Below are 15,648 nucleotides of genomic sequence, written 5' to 3'. Positions count from 1 at the left end.
GCAGATTTACATTGTTTTTCTTTAATGCATGCCCTTTTTGATTTTATATAGTTTTTTTTTTTATTATTGTTTTATGTTGCACCGAATCACCAAAGCAAGTTCCTATGTTTGTGAATTCTGTTCATTGGAAATAAACCTTTTCTGGTTGTGATTCTGGTTGTGATTGTGAGTCTGACCTCTGTGCAGAGCACTTTGGTCAACTTTGTTGTTTATAAATAAAGTAATTTATAAATAAAGTTGAATTGAAAATCCTTTGTTGTTAGATTTTGGGTGCTCACAAATTGTACTTTTTCCTTTTATGTTTGAGTTCTATTTTGAAATAGACAGTGTAAGACCTTTATCATGAGAGAACAGGCCTGTAGTAAAAGGAAAACAAATTCAGAAAACATGCTTCTAAATGAGAGTGTCAAATCTATTGAGAAAGAGCCTGATAAAGGTGTGAAGCGCACACTTAAATTAGAATAATACATTTTAAGGAACTCAAAGTACTTTACGTAACATTTATTCAATCCACACTCTGTGGTAGTAAGCTACTTCTGTAGCCACATCTGCCCTGGGGCAGGCTGACAGAAGTGAGGCTGCCAATCTGCATCAACAGCCCCTCTGACCAGTGATGACCATCATTCAGTCACACATCACATTTACCGTGTACATGACAACGACTGAAGTGTCCTGCCTAAGGACACAAAGGCCGTATGCTCTAGAGCCACTGCTGCCCCACTGCGGCAGATAGAAGAATAAAACAGCATTGAATTTGGTGTATGAAAAACATATCGTAGTACAAATTAACTGTTGATAATTTAGACAAATGTACAAAAAATCACAACAAAATTATTCATAAATCAAAACTGGGATCACTATTTGTTAAATAACCCATGGTTTGGTTCCCCAGACAAGAATGTAAATGGTTAAATGGGCAAATACAGTATCAAAACAGTCAGTGTGGTCCCTCCAGACTTTTCTATTGATTTCCCAGACAGGAGAGTCAATGGGAGGAAAACACAGACACATCCCAAGAGAGATGAGAGTTGGTTTGGAAAGAGTCAGTTTCTCCTTGTTCTGATGTTCCCATGGGAAAAGTATTTGGGCCATGAGCTGAACGCGGTACCCGGATGAAAGCTTTTATGTGAGAGAGAGAGAGCTTTGTCAAGTAGGGTTTATTGTGAAGGTCAGAGTTTAAAACTAGATATACAAGTCTGGGATTAAAAGGGGGCAAGTCACTGATCCAGGGACAGATTTGAACTAAGCCTGAGTCACCAAACAGGCTTCACTTTGACTCTAACTCAAAATGCAATAGCGTGTGCAGTCAAATACGGAAACACACTTACAAAAATTATATCAACAGTTTGCATAAAGTGCATTTGCAAAATAAACATCTATGAACAATACTGTATTCAGGAAATAATAAAACATGTCAGTCATACAAGGTCGGCAGAGAGACTGTGGCATGATCTGCACCAGGTGAACTTTTTTTTTTTCTCTACATTGACAGCAGTGTACAAAAAATAAGAACAATACAAACAAAAACAAGGCTGACATATTCTACCGTTTATGACCTGTAATGTGTAATCCGTATACATCTCATCTGAACAAGCAAAGGAAGAAAACTGCAATAATCACTTGTCATTTGATCTGATTCTCTAAATTGTTTTTAATCCCGTGTTACAGATCACAAAGAAGAACAGATAGTGTAGTGTAAATGTGATTTCATGCATAGAAGATTAGATTATGATGAGTAGAGTGGTACATGCTGATAATGAGGAGCATTACACTCAATTGCAACATAGGCCTGCGAATTAGGATAATATGATTAAATTGATAGACTAAGCATTCCAAAAAAGAGAGAGAGAGAAAAACAGACATATGACGTACCGGTAAGTCAATTTGCCTGTTTGTCACTGCAAGTACAACAATGTAGAAACAAGAACAAAACGCTCCCTGGTTCAGTCAGGTCTTATTAGTGCAAAACAGTTGCATCAAACTCTGCATCAAACAGGTCAGTCAGACTCAGACAAGACAAAGTAAGAACTCAAAACTAAATTTAGACATTGCTCTGCTACACACATACACACTCTCACTTCTAACCTTGGACAACACAGTCCCAAACTACGAGCTGAGCCCTCTGGCCAATACACGCTGGATCCTCTCCGCTCTGACACACTTTTCTTTGTGCTTGAGAAGAATCTGAGCAGCAACTGTCATCCAGTGCACCGCCTATTCATACCACAGGCTAAGAGTGTAATACAGGCGGATTTCTCCTCGCAGAAGCTCTGACTTTCTAAGAACATGCACCTCCTTTAAATGCCTGCAAGCTGCGCCACAGAGAGGAGAGAGAGACTCGGAATATTTACTCTGCCACAGAGGTGAAAACAGGCATTTGAATACCTTTTCAAATACTGGGTGATATTGACAAGATTGAATATCTCAATCTTTTTTGGAGTATCTTGATAATGATCATTATATAATCTTATGTCTATCCAGCATAAATGTCTTTAAATGTATTAGTTGAAGTTTAGTCATCAGACATATGTGAAATGTAAAATTAACCCCGAAAGCGCACCTTAGACCCTTCCAGCATTACTGTTTAGTTTTTAAATACAACATCCATTCATATGATCAAAATTGCGACACATTGTCCACCTCTAGATAAACACATATTTTAAATCATAAAAATCAAACTCAGCTGCAGAAATATCATCAAATCATCAAATCAATTTATTTTTGTAAGGCCCAAAATCACAACAACAGTTGCCTCTGAGGGCCACAGGGAGAAATGAATCAACAATGTCTGTGGTGGCGATGGAGTCAGACAATGTCTGTGGTGGCGAGGGACAATGTCCCAGGGTCCTCTGTCCTTAGACTCTCCTTCTCGGCCAGGAAAAACTACAAAAAAAACCTCAAATATGAATTTGAATGCAAAGCAGTGATTGTATGCTTTTTGGAAAAATGCTGTCTGTAATTAGTTTGTGATTACCTAATGAATTAGCACATTATTCATAATAAAATATTGTGTTAAATCCTGTTTAATGGATTGTATTCTATCAGACAAGAAATCTTTTTTGCCCATAACTTTGTATCATCGGTATCAGAAAACATGAAACTGAAGTTTTGATTATAATGTTGTAAATGTAAGTCCTTTCATGGATCATGTGAACAGTGTTTCCACAATAACAGCACAGCTACTTAGCCTCTGTGGGCAGCGGTAAAGCAGGTTCACACTTTACACTGGTGTAACCTCAGGCCTGTATATGATACTAACAAAAAGTGTGATAGAGAAGGGCGTGAGGGCAAGAGCTCCGAGAAATTGCATGTAGTTACAGCAAACATCATTTTTTTTCTTTATATGCATGTTGTGATTTCTCAGTTCTTAGTCCACGCTGAGAAGACTAAATGTTACACAACCCAAAAATGCAATGTCAATGCCAAGCTGCATAAGTCTCATGCAAGGTAATGGCAACAATAAAAAACAGAAAACATAAAGACAACATAAGTGGTATGTGATCCAATAAGGTTTAAAAAAAAAAAAATCTTCACAAAGTGCATAGTTGTAAGCCTTTAGGGCCTGACACAGAAATAAGTTTTAGGGGCCCTCGCCAATTTAGTGCCACTTCTGATAATTCACATCTCACAACATGGCTTACAGCTGTAACTATGGCTACCGTACGGGTCCTGCATATTTCTGCCTGTGTAACAGAGGTGCACAGTGCAGTGACTGAGCAGACATAAATCAAAACAGACACAGGTAAATCCCCACGCACATGGACAGCGGACACTGCACAGACGCGCTTTTACTACAATCCACCTCATATTCAGAGAGAAGTCTAATGAGGAAATGTATTTGGACAAGCGTGCCTAAATGGAGATGTGGGACGAAGGAAGGATTTCTTTGCCCACCTCAACCCGCGGGCCAAAAGACAACGATGCATAAAAACACCAGCTGGGCGATGGGCTGAGAGCGTCGATCTGCTTTCGTTAGGGAAAACAGAGTTGTCAATCGAGGGGGGACAAAGAATCAACAAGTTTTTCTCTCGCTATTCCAGGTTCTTGCAGGTTTCACAAAATTAATTCTCTATCTCATAAACTTTTCAGACAAATGCAACGGCCATGAACCAATGGAACGCTTTAAAATTTGCAGCGTGGAGCAGCGTGGAGCGTCGTGGAGCGTCGTGGAGCGGGCGTGGAACAACGTGGAGGTGCGTGGAGCGGGGATGGAGCGGGCGTGGAGCGGCGTGGAGCGGCGTGGAGCGGGGGTGGATCGGGCGTGGAGCGACGTGGATCGGGTGTGGAGCGGCATGGATCGGGCGTGGAGAGGCATGGAGCGGGCGTGGAGCGGCCATGGAGAGGCATGGATCGGGCATGGAGCGGCGTGGATCGGGCGTGGAGCGGCATGGATTGGGCGTGGAGCGGGTGTGGAACAGCGTGGTTCGGGTGTGGAACGGCGTGGATCGGGCGTGGAGCGGCATGGATCGGGCGTGGAACGGCATGGATCGGGCGTGGAGCGGTATGGATCGGGCGTGGAGCAGCCATGGAGAGGCATGGATCGAGCGTGGAGCGGCGTGGATCGGGCGTGGAGCGGCATGGATTGGGCGTGGAGCGGGTGTGGAGCGGCGTGGATCGGCGTGGAGCGGCGTGGAGCTGGGGTGGATCGGGCGTGGAGCGACGTGGAGCGGGGATGGATCGGGCGTGGAGAGGCATGGATCGGGTGTGGAGAGGCATGGATCGGGCGTGGAGCGGCATGGATTGGGCGTGGAGCGGGTGTGGAGCGGCATGGATCGGGCGTGGAGAGGCGTGGAGAGGCATGGATCGGGCATGGAGCGGCGTGGATCGGGCGTGGAGCGGCATGGATTGGGCGTGGAGCGGGTGTGGAACGGCGTGGTTCGGGTGTGGAACGGCGTGGATCGGGCGTGGAACGGCATGGATCGGGCGTGGAGCGGTATGGATCGGGCGTGGAGCAGCCATGGAGAGGCATGGATCGGGTGTGGAGCGGCGTGGATCGGGCGTGGAGCGGCATGGATTGGGCGTGGAGCGGTATGGATCGGGCGTGGAGCGGCCATGGAGAGGCATGGATCGGGCAAGGAGTGGCGTGGATCGGGCGTGGAGCGGCGTGGATCGGGCGTGGAGCGGCATGGATTGGGCGTGGAGCGGGTGTGGAGCGGCATGGATTGGGCGTGGAGCGGGCGTGGAGAGGCATGGATCGGGCATGGAGCGGCGTGGATCGGGCGTGGAGCGGCATGGATTGGGCGTGGAGCGGGTGTGGAACGGCGTGGTTCGGGTGTGGAACGGCGTGGATCGGGCGTGGAGCGGTATGGATCGGGCGTGGAGCGGTATGGATCGGGCGTGGAGCAGCCATGGAGAGGCATGGATCAAGCGTGGAGCGGCGTGGATCGGGCGTGGAGCGGCATGGATTGGGCGTGGAGCGGGTGCGGAACGGCATGGATTGGGCGTGGATCGGGCATGGAGCGGCGTGGATCGGGCATGGAGCGGCATGGATCGGGCGTGGAGAGGCATGGATCGGGCGTAGAGCGCCGTGGATTGGGCATGAAGCGGCATGGATCGGGCGTGGAGCAGGTGTGGAACGGCATGGATCGGGCATGAAGCGGCATGGATCGGGCGTGGAGAAGGCGCGGAGAGGTATGGATCGGGCGTGGAGCGGCGTGGATCAGGCATGAAGCGGGTGTGGAACGGCATGGATCGGGCGTGGAGCGGTATGGATCGGGCGTGGAGCAGCCATGGAGAGGCATGGATCGGGCGTGGAGTGGGCGTGGAGCGGCGTGGATCGGGCGTGGAGCGGCATGGATTGGGCGTGGAGCGGGTGTGGAACGGCATGGATCGGGCGTGGGGCGGCGTGGATCGGGCATGGAGCGGCGTGAATCGGGCGTGGAGAGGCGTGGAGCGGGCGTGGAGAGGCGTGGAGCGGGCGTGGAGCAGCATGGATCGGGCGTGGAGAGGCATGGATCGGGCGTGGATCGGGCATGGAGCGGCGTGAATCGGGCGTGGAGCGGCATGGATTGGGCGTGGAGCGGGTGCGGAACGGCATGGATTGGGCGTGGATCGGGCATGGAGCGGCGTGGATCGGGCATGGAGCGGCATGGATCGGGCGTGGAGAGGCATGGATCGGGCGTAGAGCGCCGTGGATTGGGCATGAAGCGGCATGGATCGGGCGTGGAGCAGGTGTGGAACGGCATGGATCGGGCATGAAGCGGCATGGATCGGGCGTGGAGAAGGCGCGGAGAGGTATGGATCGGGCGTGGAGCGGCATGAATCGGGCATGAAGCGGGTGTGGAACGGCATGGATCGGGCGTGGAGCGGTATGGATCGGGCGTGGAGCAGCCATGGAGAGGCATGGATCGGGCGTGGAGTGGGCGTGGATCGGCGTGGATCGGGCGTGGAGCGGCATGGATTGGGCGTGGAGCGGGTGTGGAACGGCATGGATCGGGCGTGGGGCGGCGTGGATCGGGCGTGGAGAGGCGTGGAGCGGGCGTGGAGCAGCATGGATCGGGCGTGGAGAGGCATGGATCGGGCGTGGAGCGGCGTGGATCGGGCATGAAGCGGCATGGATCGGGCGTGGAGAGGCGTGGAGCGGGCGAGGAGCGGGCGTGGAGCGGTTGTGGAGAGGCATGGATTGGGCGTGGAGTGGGCGTGGAGCGGGTGTGGAGCGGGCGTGGAGCGGCATGGATTGGGCGTGGAGCGGGTGTGGAACGGCATGGATCGGGCGTGGGGCGGCGTGGATCGGGCATGGAGCGGCGTGAATCGGGCGTGGAGAGGCGTGGAGCGGGCGTGGAGAGGCGTGGAGCGGGCGTGGAGCAGCATGGATCGGGCGTGGAGAGGCATGGATCCGGCGTGGAGCGGCGTGGATCGGGCATGAAGCGGCATGGATCGGGCGTGGAGAGGCGTGGAGAGGCGTGGAGCGGGCGAGGAGCGGGCGTGGAGCGGTTGTGGAGAGGCATGGATTGGGCGTGGAGTGGGCGTAGAGCGGGTGTGGAGCGGGCGTGGAGCGGCATGGATTGGGCGTGGAGCGGCATGGATTGGGCGTGGAGTGGGCGTGGAGCAGCAAAATGTCTCCAAATCATCAAAGTAAAACCGAATGTGAGAAGACAACAAAGCTGTAATCTTCTGCACCACACAGCTGTTTATAGGGATGTGTACCGCTACGACGGACCGGATCCGGACTTGTAAAAACGTTTCGGTTCAGGTCCAAAAAAAACGAAACCCAGATGATTCGACTCATTAAAGATCTACCACTCACAATCTATATCCTTTACGTTCTAGAATCTAAACCATCTTAAACCTTCCATAGATCGCGAAATTCGCGCTGGAAAAGACGTAAACACTGACATCGCTGTCAATGGCCCGGAGCCATCAGCGACGCACGCGTCTTCCCCGCGGCAGAAGTTGAAGCCGGCGCAATGAGTTTAAAGACGCGAGAGACCGAAGTTGTCACTTTATTTCTTGAACAGAGTTGGTTACTGTTGGCCGTAACCATGGCGATGGAATGAGAAAATAAAAAAACACCTCGTCTCCTGAGGGTTGGCACTAGGTCATATAGGGAATTGGAACCTAACCTTAACCCTTAACCCTTAACCCCTAAACCTAACCCTAACCTTAACCCTTAACCCCTAAACCTAACCCTAAGTTTTAGGTTTACTTCGTTTGGCTAAAACTAGTTTATACCATGACTTTGTATTAGCAAAAGTGTAGCCAACTCATCCCAAAATTATTTTTTTTTAAACTTGAGATAATAAAGCTCCGTGCAGGAATCGAACCCTCTAACACTTAGACGCCAAGCCATGTCTCTAATCATCGGGCCAGCAATTTTGATATCATAAAGCAGCGAGACAGTAACTTTATTTCTCTCACCACCAGGTGTACCAAAACCGTGTAGCAAAATGGTGAACCTCAAGTGATTTGGGCCGCAAGAGCGCCGCCATCTTGGATTTTGTCACTTCCTTTCCAATTCCCTATATGACCTAGTTCCAACCGTCTCCTGAGCCCGCTCTTAGCTCCGCCCCAAAGACCATGCACGCGCACTAGAGACTAGGGTCGCTACAATATGAATAAAATAACTGTATTATGTTGTGGTGTGATGTAGCATTTATTTAGGTGGGTTAATGTGCTGTTAATATGATGTATTGTGTGTAGTGTAAAATATTCTCATATTCTATTTTTGATACTGCTAAGTTGATTGATTTATAGTGGTTCTAGTTGACTGTTATGCTAGTTTTTGAAGGTTTTTACCTGACTTTGATGCCAATGGATCTGCAAAATTAAAGAGTGGAAATGTATCTAAAGGCATTAAACTTCAAGTGTGGGAAACAGCCCAGTCAAACCAGTAAAACACTTGACAAACATAGTATCAGCAGAAACAGCTGCTCCAATACCAATACTCAACTTGCTCTTGTTCGGAAGTTGTTCCTCAAGTAAAACACATGAATGTGTGTTAGCTCGTAGCTTGTGATTTGTAAGTTGTAACTTCTGTTAATAAACAGTGAATAAACCAGATAAGTTGAGTTTATTTCAGTCTGCAGTTAAGCCTTGTGTTTGATAGTCGTCCTTGTTCAAGTGTCTTCAACTTAATTTAGCCAAGTAGCTTGTGTTATGCTGTTATAACATTATGCAAAAATGGCATGAGTTCAGCCGGACTCATTAGGTCCGGACCTGAACCTAAACCTCTGGATTCGAATCCGGACTTGAACCTGAACGTGGGTTTAGGTATGCATCCCTAGCTGTTTATATTAAGAGAGATTTATTTATGTTCCTCCCTCGGTGGAGATCTTCCAACTGCACAAAAATGGCAAACTCAAACATTTGAGGAGGTCAGATAAGATGTAAATCTCTGAAGAATCTAACACAAGAAGCTTACATGGAATAAGATTTTTGTGCAACCTTTACAGTAGCCTGTGACAATAGTGTCACATCAACCACTTTACAGTCTGAAGTATTTTGCATCTTACTTTTTTATCCTTGTAACATTATTTTTGGAAATTGTGAAGGGAGCACATTAAAGGCGTAATGGACGATTTTTTTGGCCCAAATCTGAGTCTTATTTCCTCGTGGCGTAGACTGCCGATTAGTCCCGCCACGTTTCAATCATAAAACGCACCTACCGCTCACCTGCAGCCGCGTGCGGCTCGTCCCCATGAGCAGCACGTTTCTGCGTGTCTAAGCGCATTGATCTATCATAATATAGTTCCCACAGTGCATGGGACAAAATTAAGACGGAGAAAGACAGTTCAAGCTGACTCACAAGAGACTGAACACGGGAGACGAGAGATGCGATGCGATCCGTTGCGCTAATAAACAAACGCACGTGTGTGTTGTATCAGCCCGCACGGGGGAGTGCGCATGCGCACTTCCGCCTGAGTTCTCAAATCGCCGAAGAATTGTCCATAAGGAAAGAGATAAAACCACTAAATCACAACTTAATGCACTGAGATGCATGTGATTTGCTGTGTGACCCCAGAAAGGACAAGAAGGCGCAGTATTGCGCTGGTACTTTGCTGTTTCAAATTTTTATATTTAATAAAAAACCCATGTGATTTTTCTTTACAGCTATTAGTTTGACATAAACAGTCTACCTTCTGGCAAAACGTTTCCGACTCCTAACACAATATAACAAAATGCCATAAATAAAATGTGTACTTCAATCATACCCAAATTAAATATTTAAAAAGGTTAATACAAAAACTAACAATGGATGATGTATTGCCCACATTTTGATGCCCAACTTTAAATATGTGCAACTTTACTTCTGCCCATACTTTCCTCGGTCTAAATCACATTGACTAGGGCAGTGCGTGTGAAGAGACTGTCATTCATTTAAATGGGATCTGTCCTGGATGCAGAAAGTGGGGGCAGCACCGGAGGAAGTAATAAATGCTCGGGTCACAGGGCTAAAGTCTTTAATCTGATGCACAGGGGAGAAAAGAGCTGCTTGAGTTTGGAAAGAGTGGCCTCAGTGCAAGTACTTTCAAAGTCATTGTTTCTTATATAACTGACAAATGTTTCGTCTCTGAGTCATTGCTTTTATTTATGTGCCTGCACGATCCCTGCACCATTCCTGCACCATCCCTGCACCTCACGAGTAACAACCCAAAGTTTTGTTTTTGAGTGCTGACATGACATTTGGGCTAAAAATAATGGTTAAGGTAAATTGTCAAGGTATTTATGTTTGCAAGTAGGGCTGGTTAATTATCTGTACAATGCAGACTCTAAAACGCTGACAAAATGACCTTTTATAACAAAGACATGCATAATTAAATCAAAATGTCAAAAAAGAATAATCAGATTTTCAAAAATAATATTACGCTTTATTTGTAAATAGTCAATCTAGAAGGCTTCAGTCACCACATTTCATACTTTATTTGGTTGATAATGTGTTTAAAAAGTCTCAATGTACAATAGAAATAATAATTAAAGTAAAAAGACTTTTTTTTTTTTAAAGTATAATTGCATTTAGGGAGGTAAGGAATTGCTAGGTTGGTCTTTTTGCTTAAATGAGGCCCTTAGCTGAACTGTAAAATTGTTAGATGTCAACGGCACACAACAATTGCTATTCTTACCTTACAATTTGTGTCTTGTATCATCAACCCACTGTGGCATCCCACCAAACAGGACCTAACTAAAAATACTGGATACTCAAAACTAACTCAACCTCATTTCAACAAAATCCCGGATTAACGACTGCAAGCTATATTTTAGAAGTACTTTGCACTCATCTGACCTACTCTACTGCACCAGTATTTTTGTCTCAATTTTATTTATTTTTCCTCATTAGGCAAGGCACGTTTATTTGTAGAGCACAATTTGGACACAGGCAATTCAAAGTGCTTCACAAAACAGAAAAAAATGCATTAAAATAACAAAGACATGACAGAAATAACAAAACAGTTTAAGACATAAAAGAAAAATCCTTTCAGTCATATGCACAGCTAAACAAAACCGTTTTTAGCTTAGATCTGAACATTGTCAGAGTCACTGTCTCACATCTTAAGGAAGAATGTTACAGATTTTAGCTGCATAAAACTAAAACGCAGATTCCCCATGTTTAGACCTGACTCTGGGCACCAGCAGGAGGCCGGTTCATGTTTAGACCTGACTCTGGCACCAGCAGGAGGCCGGTTCATGTTTAGTCCTGACTCTGGCACCAGCAGGAGGCCGGTCCATGTTTAGTCCTGACTCTGGCACCAGCAGGAGGCCGGTTCATGTTTAGTCCTGACTCTGGCACCAGCATGAGGCCGGTCCATGTTTAGTCCTGACTCTGGCACCAGCAGGAGGCCGGTCCATGTTTAGTCCTGAGTCTGGCACCAGCAGGAGGCCGGTTCATGTTTAGTCCTGACTCTGGGCACCAGCAGGAGGCCGGTTCATGTTTAGTCCTGACTCTGGGCACCAGCAGGAGGCCGGTCCATGTTTAGTCCTGACTCTGGGCACCAGCAGGAGGCCAGTTCATGTTTAGTCCTGACTCTGGGCACCAGCAGGAGGCCGGTCCATGTTTAGTCCTGACTCTGGCACCAGCATGAGGCCGGTCCATGTTTAGTCCTGACTCTGGCACCAGCAGGAGGCCGGTTCATCTTTAGTCCTGACTCTGGCACCAGCAGGAGGCCGGTCCATGTTTAGTCCTGACTCTGGCACCAGCAGGAGGCCGGTTCATCTTTAGTCCTGACTCTGGCACCAGCAGGAGGCCGGTCCATGTTTAGTCCTGACTCTGGCACCAGCAGGAGGCCGGTCCATGTTTAGTCCTGACTCTGGGCACCAGCAGAAGGCCAGTTCATGTTTAGTCCTGACTCTGGCACCAGCAGGAGGCCGGTCCATGTTTAGTCCTGACTCTGGCACCAGCAGGAGGCCGGTCCATGTTTAGTCCTGACTCTGGCACCAGCAGGAGGCCGCTCCATGACCGAGCTGGTTCTTAGGGCACTAACATGTCCGAGATGCAGAGCTGCTTCTAGTCTATTCTCAGAGCCACTGGTTCTAGTCAGGACCCGAGCAGCAGCATTCTGGATGAACTATAGTTTTACAGCTCGTTTGGAGAGGCCAGTGAGCAGGCCGTTACAGTAGTCTAATCTACTGGAGACAAACGCATGGATAAGTCTCTCTAAGTCTGGTTTAGACACTTTTTATTAGATGTAACCCCAGATTTCTAACTTGGTTTGTAGGTTTTAGAGCAGTGGTTCTTAACCTTTTTGGAGGTACTGAACGTTCACTGAACCCTTCTTAATTGGAAAAATAAAATATGATTTTTTCAAATTCAAAAGACAGGTATATATTTTACTGGTGCGCAAAGAACTGGTGTTCAAAGGACAACATTTTCACACAAAAAACAAAACATAATAATGAATATTTTCTGCAAATTAGTTTGACTTCTGCTGTTGCCTTTCAGAGGCTTCACCTAGGCCACTCTCATGTCATTTTTGCAACAAAGTCTGTTCCTTTTCTTAATTTTTATATCCAGCATCCTTGAAAAGGATTGCTCGCAAAGATATTATATTATAGTATAGTAGTTATAGAAAAGGAGAAGGGATATGGCCCCAGGGGCTGACTTTTTGGCCCTTTAGGGACCAGGCTGGTGCCAAGACTTAGCCCTAAAAGGAGGGCTTTGATTCAGGGTAAACTCTGGGGCCTGTTCCCTATTCCTTTTGGCCCTTTTGGGGCCAGGCTGGTGCCGTTTCTTAGCCCAGATATAAGGGCACTGATTCAGGCTAGTCCTTTTGTCCATTTTGGGGCCAGGCTGGTGACAGGTCTTATTCCAAAAGGGGTTTTGATACAAGTTAGACTCTGGGTGATTTCCCTGGTCCTTTTGGCCCTTTTAGGTGCAAGCTGGTACCAAGACTTTCCCCAGAAAGGTGGACTTTGATTCAGTCTAAAATATTAAGAACTATATCACAGGACGTACCATCACGACAGTCACAAGTCGACTGCTGAGCGCACCATATTCCTTGCAGCACGGATAGGCCAAGCGGGGCGTGTCATCACGAATCATATGAGTCAGATGTGTGTCTTGACCTCCACCGAACCCCTGAGATTGACTCACCGAACCCCTGGGGTTCGATCGAACCCAGGTTAAGAACCACTGTTTTAGAGCGAGACTCTGGAGGTGACCGCTAACACTTTCTCTTTGTTCCTGTGGGCAAAATACGATGATTTCAGTCTTGTCTGAGTTCAGCTGGAGAAAGTTGTTTCACACACTGATCTGTTGGATGCAGTGACAGCGAATCCACTGGTCCATATTCACCTGCCGTCAGTGAAACATAGATCTGAGTGTCGTCTGCATAATTGTGAAAGGACACATTTAATTAACCCCAAAGATGGTCAAATAAAGTCATAGTTTGTTTTATTTGACATAGGAGGATGTCCCCGATTGCTCATATTCTGGATAAAAATAGAATTGAAATCAACCAGGACAATTTACCTGTCCAAAGATTTGATCAAAATGTGTGCACCGGAGATGTGACGTCTTGTTTCCATATATGTTTCTCATGACAGCACCGGCGCTGTCCTTTTAGTCCTCCGACAAAAACGAGCCGTCACCATATTCATATTCCGCTGTTGTCGACCCGCCCCTCCTTGTACACAGTGGATCAGTGTAATCCCTTTATTGTCATGGAGCTGTTGGCGGTGTATGCGCTTTGGAACGCATACTGAGTGCGGTGCGAGTGCGAGTGTGACAGCTGATAAGACGTGGCATGATCTCGGTCTTACCAAACAATGTCTTGAAATGCACCCAAATAAGAAAAGCTACAAGCAACGAACATGGAATATACTTTTAAAGAGTAAAGTTTTGTACGATGCTTTGCTAACTGTGAGGAAAAACCAAGTCAAAATGTGTTATATTACGTGCAGTTTGAGCAGCACGGGTTTAGCTATTGGAACACGGACAACTGTTAATACAGAAACTGACCCCTGCTGACCAAAAATAAACCCATGTTTTTGGTTGCTCTGCCAGTATTTTTGCAATCCCTGCCTGGCACGCTGTCATGCTTGTCTACTTTCCAACTTCTCGCACGGAAATTGAGCAGACAAATTACAAATGTCAATCAAATAGCCACTCTACCAACTGTGGTATGTTTGATCAACGTTTTGGACAAAGAGGAAGTCTCCTTCAGTGTTACTACAAATGCAGGTAGATAACAATTGGGAAGGAGTGTTACAGTGAATAAACAAGAGGTCAAAACTTTCCCAGCATTCATTTGACAATGTAGATTGATTGATTTGTTTGTTTATTTATGTATTTATTGATTTTGAGCAAATCAGTAGATACAAAGAGGTAAAAACAAGTAAATGTCACCAAAACAAAACAACATTTCAAGAATTTGGTTTCTAATTCAAGCTTGAAAGGAGTGGGAAGAAGAATATCCCACCCATATATTAAATTAAAGCATACATCAAAAGACAACATAATATTAAATTCCAGTCTCGAATAGAATTGTATCAAATAATCACGGTTACAAAAGTATAAATATGAGTCAAGTCATTATAGTCATTATAAGTAACATATAATTACATTATAAGACATAACAGCAACGGTAACAATGGGGAACAACAGGCACAAACCAATACATTTAAGCCTGTTTCTCTTTGTATTCTGACCACACCCTGTATTTACCGTATTTTCCGGACTATAAGTCACACCTTTTTTCATAGTTTTGGCCGGGGTGCGCCTTATACTTATATTTATACTTATATACTTATACTCCGGAGTGACTTAAATGTGATATTATTTGTTATTTTCACACTTGCAACCTTATTTCATACTCCAGTGCAACTTATTTATGTTTTTTTCTTCTCTATTATGCATTTTTTGGCTGGCGCGACTTATACTCCGGTGCGACTTATAGTTTGGAAAATAAGATGTATAAAAACTTAAATATGTGGATATTTTGGCTTTGCTTTTGTTGGCGATCCAGAACATTCCACATTTTCACTCCACATACAGTCACACAAAAACTTTTACGAGTGCTTCAAATAATGGCTGGTATAAAATGTCCATAGATAGTTACAAATACCCGCTGTGCACTGTAGTATTATGTGACAGGCGGTCTGCAAGTAGCCCGATCAAAATGTATGGCCTGACCTGTATCGATACTTGGCCTGTATCGAGTGTGAACGAGGCGTGAGAGTGCAATGATTCAAACATTGGCAGAGAAGATGCAGGTCATCTGGAGAAACACACGAAGCATTCTCAAGGCCAATAAAGCCACACACAAAATACCCCACACATTACCCCTTTAAGAGAGCTACTATTGGCATTGGTGGGGATGGTTCTGCATCAGTCACTCACTTAAGTCATCATCCAGGGCCCTGACTGATTGTTTAATTAGCTTTAGCGGTTCCACTCTTTATTCCTATTGAGCCCAGACACAGGTAAATAAATGCAATCGATGTGATGAGCGAGAGCCTGCGCCGCTGCCAATAGCACTTCACCGACGCGCTCAGTCCAACCAATTTCACTCCGTCCTTTTAGGGTTGTTTATTTGGGTGTATGCTGCTGCCGCTTTCTATGGCTGGCCGTGTGTGCAAAGTTGTGTGTGCACAGGGCTTTAGATTACAATGATCGGCCTCTGCGGTAGCACACATGGCGGTGAACTGCCAAATGAGAGCTGCTATTGGGCACGGCGAGTTTGTTAGACTGATGCGCAGGAAAATACCAAGGAAAAG

At 46.3% G+C, this 15,648-nt stretch overlaps 1 protein-coding gene across 1 annotated transcript in view; it reads right to left on the bottom strand.

Moving 5' to 3' along the window:
* The window catches only part of cerk (ceramide kinase), a 53,582-nt gene that overhangs the window by 32,183 nt on the left and 5,751 nt on the right, over positions 1 to 15,648 (bottom strand). The gene's annotated exons all lie outside the window — the stretch shown is intronic.

This window comes from Eucyclogobius newberryi, unplaced genomic scaffold (genome assembly GCF_026437365.1).
Source record: "Eucyclogobius newberryi isolate DKJ021-1_F unplaced genomic scaffold, fEucNew1.0.hap1 SCAF_2, whole genome shotgun sequence".
Lineage (NCBI taxonomy): Eukaryota > Metazoa > Chordata > Actinopteri > Gobiiformes > Gobiidae > Eucyclogobius > Eucyclogobius newberryi.
This window is presented reverse-complemented; position numbering and strand designations above follow the sequence as displayed.